This window comes from Erpetoichthys calabaricus, chromosome 3, assembly GCF_900747795.2.
Source record: "Erpetoichthys calabaricus chromosome 3, fErpCal1.3, whole genome shotgun sequence".
Classification (NCBI taxonomy): domain Eukaryota; kingdom Metazoa; phylum Chordata; class Cladistia; order Polypteriformes; family Polypteridae; genus Erpetoichthys; species Erpetoichthys calabaricus.
In genome coordinates, this window is record NC_041396.2 from 268,212,799 (window position 1) to 268,220,616 (window position 7,818).

Here is a 7,818-nt window from a genome sequence, read left to right on the forward strand (position 1 = left end):
TTTGTCAAGTATGTACTGTAAATAGTAATTTAAACTTCACTTCATTCAATACTGTTAATTGCAAGTGTTAACTACTATTTTATCTCTTTTAATTCTACTGTACTGTACATGAATAACACTGATTACTATATAAAGCCCACATAATAATATTTCCAGTAAAGGAAATAGCATATACTGTAGATCAAAGAAAATAAATATAGAACAAAAATGCAAATGAAGTTCCTTCTACAGTCTGCACATTCAGCTTGCATTTTCCTTCCATGTAAGCTTACATTTTATTTTACAGCTTTAAATTAGTCTCTTTTGTACAGGTAACTGAGGCAAACCAAATCCTACCTTTTCTATGTGTCTGGTCCTGTTTGATGTCAATTGCAGTTTGACTTGGATCTTCCTGATATTCTTTTATATATATTTTGCATTAAATATTGTCACATCTGAAACACAGCAGCATGCGTCTTCATAATGGGTGCATTGTGTCTCTTCTGCTAATGTTGCAAATCATCCTCCCAATCAACCCACGCAGCAGTGATAACCAGGCAGTGTCAACTTAGCCATTACTTCCTCCTCATGAGCTAAACAATTTTAGCTTTAGGAGTATTGTTCAATAAGGAAACAGGCTTGTTTCAGACATTCAGACATTCAGCATTTAGTTACTGCAGGTATTAAAAGTCTATGAAAACACAGACTCAAAAATATATTCTGGGTAAAAAGAAAGCACTATTATTGAATATGCAGTTTTATTTTGAATGGAAGAAGAAGAATTACAGATACAAAAGAGGTCAATTCCATCAATGTTCAGTTGTTTACCTTACTTAATATTTCACTCTTATAATCTTTATTACTGTATTTCTGCAGCTTGTAGTGGTAGAAAATGAATGGCAAAACTGTTATGGCGCAGATAGAATTTCATACTTGGCTCTAGTTCTAGTTTTGAAACTAATTATTATTATTTTTTTTAATTTATTTATTACTTTTTATTGTAATCATTCCATACAAACAGATCAATTTATAACCAAACAAAATTGAGGACAAATCAAACCCCACCCCTGAGAAGGAGAGCTTAGCCAAAGGAGAATTGCTTAGGGCTTTTTAATAAGGCAACAATAAACAAAAGAAAGGGAGAAATATATATAGGTAAATAAAAAATGAAGAAGGGAATTAAATGCGGTAATAGTTATTTCTCTTATTCTAAAATAATATTGATTAGATCCTGCCAGGTTTTGAAACAATTTTGTACAGATCCTCTAACTGAGAATTTGATTTTTTCCAATTTCAAAAAATATAAAACATCGGTTTCCCACTGACTTATCAGAGGAGTGTTAGGATTCTTCCAATTTAACAAAATAAGTCTGCGTGCCAAAAGTGTAGTGAATGCAATCACCGTTTGCTTGTCCTTCTCCACTTCCAGTCCGTCTGGAAGAACACCGAACACAGCTGTTAATGGGTTAGGAGGAATTGTGTTTTGAAACTAATTAACATAAATGAAGCCAAACAATATCTGTCCCTTAATTAATTGATAATGGAGGAAAAGAAAACAAAAATTGCACTCATTAGCATCCCTGGGAAAAACAAACCTCTGTGGGGTGTATGGTCAATTTTAATAGTCAATGTCTAGAGGTAACGTCCTGGAGAGCTCAGCCAACTGGCCGCCAACCCCTCCTGGGTATTCTACTATGCTGGGCCATCTAATCTGATGACAGAATATATTTCATTTATTGATTCCAAGGCTCCCAATTTCTCAGATATCTTTCTACATGCAGTTAAACTGCTTAGCAGTTGAACAGTGACACCAAGTGCCATAGCAGGATACATAGAAAAGAAAGAAATCCGAAGAGGGTTAGTAACAGTTTATAAGTATTATATTCCTTATATTTTTTTAAATGACTAACAAGCAAAGATGCAGCATGCACAGCTACTCAGCAGCTCTAGTTAGGGTATGCTAGACTAAAACAGTGTAGAGTGTCTTCAAGAGTGTTCAGCCTGAGACTGAAATTGCATCTCTTATAGAACCAGGCAGGTGGTTCCACGGCTTCAAGGCCTTGTAACTATAAACAACCTCCCACTGTTATTTTATTAATCCTTGGAATCTTAAGTAGACGGGCATCTTGAGATCTTAATACACACATATATTGTGTATTTATCTTTATGTTTTTATTTTGCATTCCTGTTTAATTAATATTATCTACTGTTTTACATTCCTTATCCACTTTATGTTGGGGATAAGGATATGGAGCTTGCTGTTGGTGCAGCTGTGAGACCACTCTCCAGGCCTATATAATGTAAGCCTGCAAAAGTGTGAATGCTGAAGCTGAGGCATTTGAATCTGCTCATGTTTTCTGGAATGTAAAGTCTTTGTCATATTTGTGAGTACCTTTTTAATTTTCTGTTTTATGAATACTGATTTGGACTTTTTGATTGAATACTGAAATTTTGTTTATATTAGAAAGGTAAAAATTGCATATGCACAAAAAATATCAAAATATCAAATTTGAAAAAACAACTTCCTTTGTAAATCTCAAATGAACTAAATACCATGCTGTACATACTTTCAGCTACTGCTTATCACCTCCAAGCAGTAACCATGTATGGTGTTAAAATACCAATTTTGAATATTCAGGAACTAGTCACCATATAAATGTGGCCATGTTCCCGAGTGACATGTTTAATTTCAAACCATGGGAGAACAGAGAAAATTCAGTGAATGTGAACTTGAGGTATAACTGATATTTTGTGAAGTTTAAAAAGAGGCCAAAGGGGCCTGCCCCCTCTCCAAAATTGGTGCACTATGTTTACTGAAATAATATGCATATAAAGGGTAGCTTTTCTTCATTTTTAAGGCCACAGTTAATAAATATATTATTCAAGTAATTATGTACATGGTACATTGCATTGGACTCATAGTCGCACTTCTGCCTCATAGTAACAGAGTCTGGTGGGGGGTCACGTCCTGGATGCTGCCTGCAGGAATTTTGAACGTGGGTCTGTGAGGGTTTGCTGCAGATACTTCACTCTGTCCAAAGATGGTTATGTGAATCATTCTCTGATGTGTGTGTGTGTATGTTTTTGTGTACACCCTGCAATGTGTCTTGTCCAGACATTGCTCCTGCCTGCGCTTATTGGTTACTTGGATAAGTTCCTGCTGCTCCCAGCCCTAGATAAGTGGGTTTAGAGGACTGATAGATCAACATACACTATTATATGTCCTGCCCAAAGCAACTTTCAGTTGCACATAGCTAAACACATAGGGTTTGTTGAATATGTTGTATTTAATACTTCCCTTTTTTACATGCCTGAAAGACGATCTTGTCAGCAAAACACATTGTCAGCAGTGGAGCCAAGGATTGTCACGTGTTCCGTTCAGCAGCCTCAGGATTGCATCTCTGATTTTTGTGGATGATGTGGTCTGTTGGTTTCATCGAGCTGTAACCTTTTACACATACTTATACACATACATATTGCAGCTGAGTCTAAAGCGGCTGGGATTAGGATCAGCACCACCAAGTCTGAGATCATGGTTTTCAGTGGAAAAAGGGATGTGAGGCTGCCTCACACGGAAAATTCAAGTATCTTAGGATTTTGTGCATGAGTGATAGAAGAAGGAAATTGGACATTGACAGGCATATTTGAGTGGTGTCTGCAGTAATGCTGTGGTTTGTGACTGAGAGAACTAGATCATGGATATGAGTGGCAGAAATGTGTTTCGGTCATAGGGTGTCTAGGCTCAGCCTTAGAGATAGGATGAGAAGCATATACATTCAGGAGAAGCTCAAACTAGGGCTGTTGATCCTCCACATGAAAAGGAGCCAGTTGAGGTGGTTCAGGTATCTCATTTGTGTGCTTCCGAGGTGTTTTGGGTCATGTCCAACTGAGAAAAGACCTCAGGGAAGTGATTATATCTCTCGGCTGGATTGGAAACACCTCAGTATTTCACCAGAGGAGCTGGAAGAGGTGCTTAGACTGCTGCCCCCACAACCATGTACCCAGAAAAGTGGCAGAAAATGGATGGAAGGATGTCTCTAATCATTGTAATGATAAGTCTGATTCTATGGTCATAACATACATAAAATTCCAGCTGACGCAGTCTAAAACCTGACTGAAACTTATTAAGAATAAGATTTTTATTTAATCATTTAACTGTTGAAATGCTATTTTTCAAGAATTTTCCTTAAAAAAAGCAGGCTAGAGATAAACTTCAAATTTTGTTGTGTAACGTCCATTAATTTTCCAAACCCTTTTTTAAACACAAGACAAAGTGAATCTTTTCCAATATCAGACATGATTAAATGCATCCGCACAGTCCCAAACTTCCATAGTTTTCTTACTTATGACTAAATGTAAAATCAATGCACTGCCTTACTGGACAACTTGCACTCAGTTTCTCCAATTCTGCAATCACTGGCAACCACATACCCAAGTCAATGGAGTGAGGGGCTTACAGGCATTTGCTCTCTTGCTGCACCCTGTTTGTAACATTCAGCAGAATAATATACTTTGCCAAGCTTTTTTTGCACATTTACTAAAAATAAAAAACTGAAAATTTTCATTGACACAAATATTCAGACCCTTTACTCACTGCTTAGTTGCAGCACCTGTTTTAGTCTTCTTGTATCTGGATTTTTTTGGGTATTATGCAACAAGCCATTCTGACATTCTTCTCTGCAAATTCTATTAAACTCTGCCAGGTTAGATTAGCTGGGCAATCCAAGGACATTCCAAGAGCTGTCCCTAAATCACTCCTGTGTTTGCTTTATGTTATTGTCCTGTTGGAGAGTAAACATTCAGCCCAGTCTAAGGTCTGGAGAGCTCTGGAGTAGGTTTTTATTAAGGATATCTCTATCCTTTGCTCCTTTAGCTTTCTCTTAACCCTGTGTACTCTCCCAGTCCCTGCTGATGAAAAACAACCCCACAGCGTGAAGTTGCCACCACCATTCTTCACTGTTGGAATGGTGTTACACAGGTGATGAGTGGTGCCTGGTTTCATCCAGACTAAATAAAACATGAATAGAGAGTTTCAAGTGAGTGCAAATAAGGCATGGAAAACCTTTTATTAGTAATCTGCCCCTTTATATCTTGTTTTCTCCTTTTATTTACCAACATTTATTTCTATAGCACATTTTGATACACTGGATGCAACTCAAAGTACAAAATGTCAAAGAAATGATGCTAATCTTGGTTTCATCATACACATCATATCTTGTTTCTCTTAGTCTGAGAGTCTTCTAGGTGTTTTGTTTTGTTTTTTTTTTTCCAAACTCTAAGCAGACTTCTGGATATCTTTAAATGAGGAGAGTCTTCTGTGTGTCTCACTCTGTCATAATACCCAGATCGGTGCACTGCTGCAATGATGATTGTTTATCTCGAAGTTTCTCCCATCACCACACAGGTTCTCTGGACCACAGCCAGAGTGACCATTAGGTTCTTGGTCACCTCTCTTACCTTCTCCAATGATTTTTAAGTTTGGCCAAATGACCAGCTCTAGGAAGAGTTGTGGTTGTTCTAAACTTGTTCCATTTAAGAATTATGGAGCCTTCTCAGCTCTTGTAAATATTCAATGCTATAGATTTTTTTTTCCTTTTTTCTTTTATTTTTTGTTTTGCAGCCTTCTCCACAGCTGTGCCTCGACACAATCTTGTCTCTAAGCTCTGCGGGCAATTCATTTGAGTTTATGGCCTTGTTTTTAATCTGATACACATCATCAACTATGGAACCTTATGCAGACAGTTCTATGCCTTTCCTAATCATGTCCAGTCAATTAAATTGACCACAGTAAGAAGGGAGGAGAAGTTTCAATCACTTCAAGGAGAAACAAAATTTTGTAAGAAAATAAGTGATTTATGAGTAAACACCTGCAGAGGAGTCAATGTGTAGAAGACACCAGCTCAGCAGCCTGTCTAATATGACCACCTGTCAAGAAATCTCACTGAAATTAATAGAAGTTTTAAATGATTTATGAAGGTGCTACCACAGTGGTGCAGGGAAGACCACAGAGTTAATGTCTAATTTTAACAAGATGACATCATAGTTAGCAGAACTCTCTTTGATGTTACTTCCTCCGGTGTTATGTGTTTAAGTGTTCTTTGATGATCTGAATTTTTTTTTTTTTGCTTATCCATATTACTAAACGAGAATGGTAAACCGGATATGGACGCAGGGACATGGGCCATGGACGCAAAAGACGTAGTGCGCAGGCGCCACACAAAGCCCCCCTCCAAGCAACGGAAAATAAGAAAAGACGTAGTGCGCAGGCGCCACACAAAGCCCCCCTCCAAGCAATGGAAAATAAGAAATGAGGCGCCGCGCCCATAGCACACAAAAAAAAGGAGTCAGACGCAGGCGCCACACAAACCCATGGCACACAGCGCCACACGAAGCCCATAGCACATGAAACGGGACCCACACAAAAAAGAGGATTCAGACCCACGACACACAAAGCCCCCCTCCACTAACAGAAATAAAAAATGAGGCAACGCGCCCCTAGCACACAAAAAAAAAGGAGTCAGACGCGAGCGCCACACAAAGCCCATTGCACACGAAATGGGACAGACTACGGACATAGCACACGAAACGGGACGTACACAAAAAGGAGGATTCAGACCCACGACACACAAAGCCCCCCTCCACTAACAGAAATAAAAAATGAGGCAACGCGCCCCTAGCACACAAAAACAAGGAATCACACGCAAGCGCCACACAAAGCCCATAGCACACGAAACGGGACAGACTACGGATTTCACACACTAACATAAATAAGAAATGAGACACAAAGCACCCCTCCAGTAACAGAAATAAGAAATGAGGCAACGCGCCCATATTACACAAAAAAGAGGAGTCAGACACACACCCCAAAGTGAAACGGGACAGACTACGGACTCCACACACGGTCACCCATCGAGCCCGAGATTGAGGCTCAAAAACGGAAGAGCAACCAAAAACGAACGCTCGAGATCATGCAAAAACCCCACACATACGGACAACACAACATATTTGAATCAGATTATCCCCGACTAACAGTGAAACGGGACAGTCTGAAATCATGAAAACACTCACTGAATTCATTGCTCAGTAATTCAAGTTGGAGCAGTGTCATGCCTAGGGTATCAAGGAGCTGATGCCGCAGCTGCAACTATACTAGCAGATGATGTTTCTGGTACCGTAATACCATGGGAAAACGCGCTTTTGTCAGAAGGTGGAAGTAAGAAAAGTCAATAAGTAACACCAAAGATACAGAATGATTCAATCACAAACGATAGTAATCATTTTGTACAAGTTGTGGAATATGACCCGGACACAGACAGGCAGACGCGTTTAAATTACCCCACACACGTTTATTTAGGGTTTCCATGATACACTCCATCACTACTCACACAAGCCCCAATACCCCTCAGTCCAGGCCAACACAATGCCTTCTCTCTCTCTGTCTCTTCAGACCACCTCCTTCTCTCCTCCAGAAACCTTGTCCTTCTTCCACCCGACTCAAGTCCATCTCTGAAGGTAGTCAGCCCCTTTAAATAAGCACCCAGATGTGCTCCAGGTGTGTTCCCAGCAATCTCCCACCGACACGCCCCAGTGTGGCGGAAGTGCCGGTTGTCTCCCCGGAAGCACTCCGGGTGTCCCTCTTCCTCTTCCCCCCAGCACTTCCGCCACACCTGGCGGTGACCATGGGCCCCTACAGGGTCGAGCTTCCCAGCTCTGTACCCGCGGCCCCCAGGGTGGTCACCCCCTCGAGGTCTGGAGGAGGCACAAGCCCTCCTCCGATCTTCTCGGGCGTCCCGGCTGGGTACCACACCCATCCGGGTACCACAGTGTTTAGTGCTAACT

The 7,818-nt window shown here is 40.1% G+C and overlaps 1 protein-coding gene across 1 annotated transcript in view; it reads right to left on the reverse strand.

Moving 5' to 3' along the window:
• Nucleotides 1–511, reverse strand: part of zgc:152891 (uncharacterized protein LOC767741 homolog) — a 79,889-nt gene extending 79,378 nt beyond the window's left edge. The window contains exon 1 of the mRNA XM_028798233.2: nucleotides 337–511. The gene's annotated coding sequence lies outside the window, so the exon portion shown is untranslated. The remainder of the gene's footprint in view (nucleotides 1–336) is intronic.
• Nucleotides 512–7,818: the final 7,307 nt, after the last annotated feature.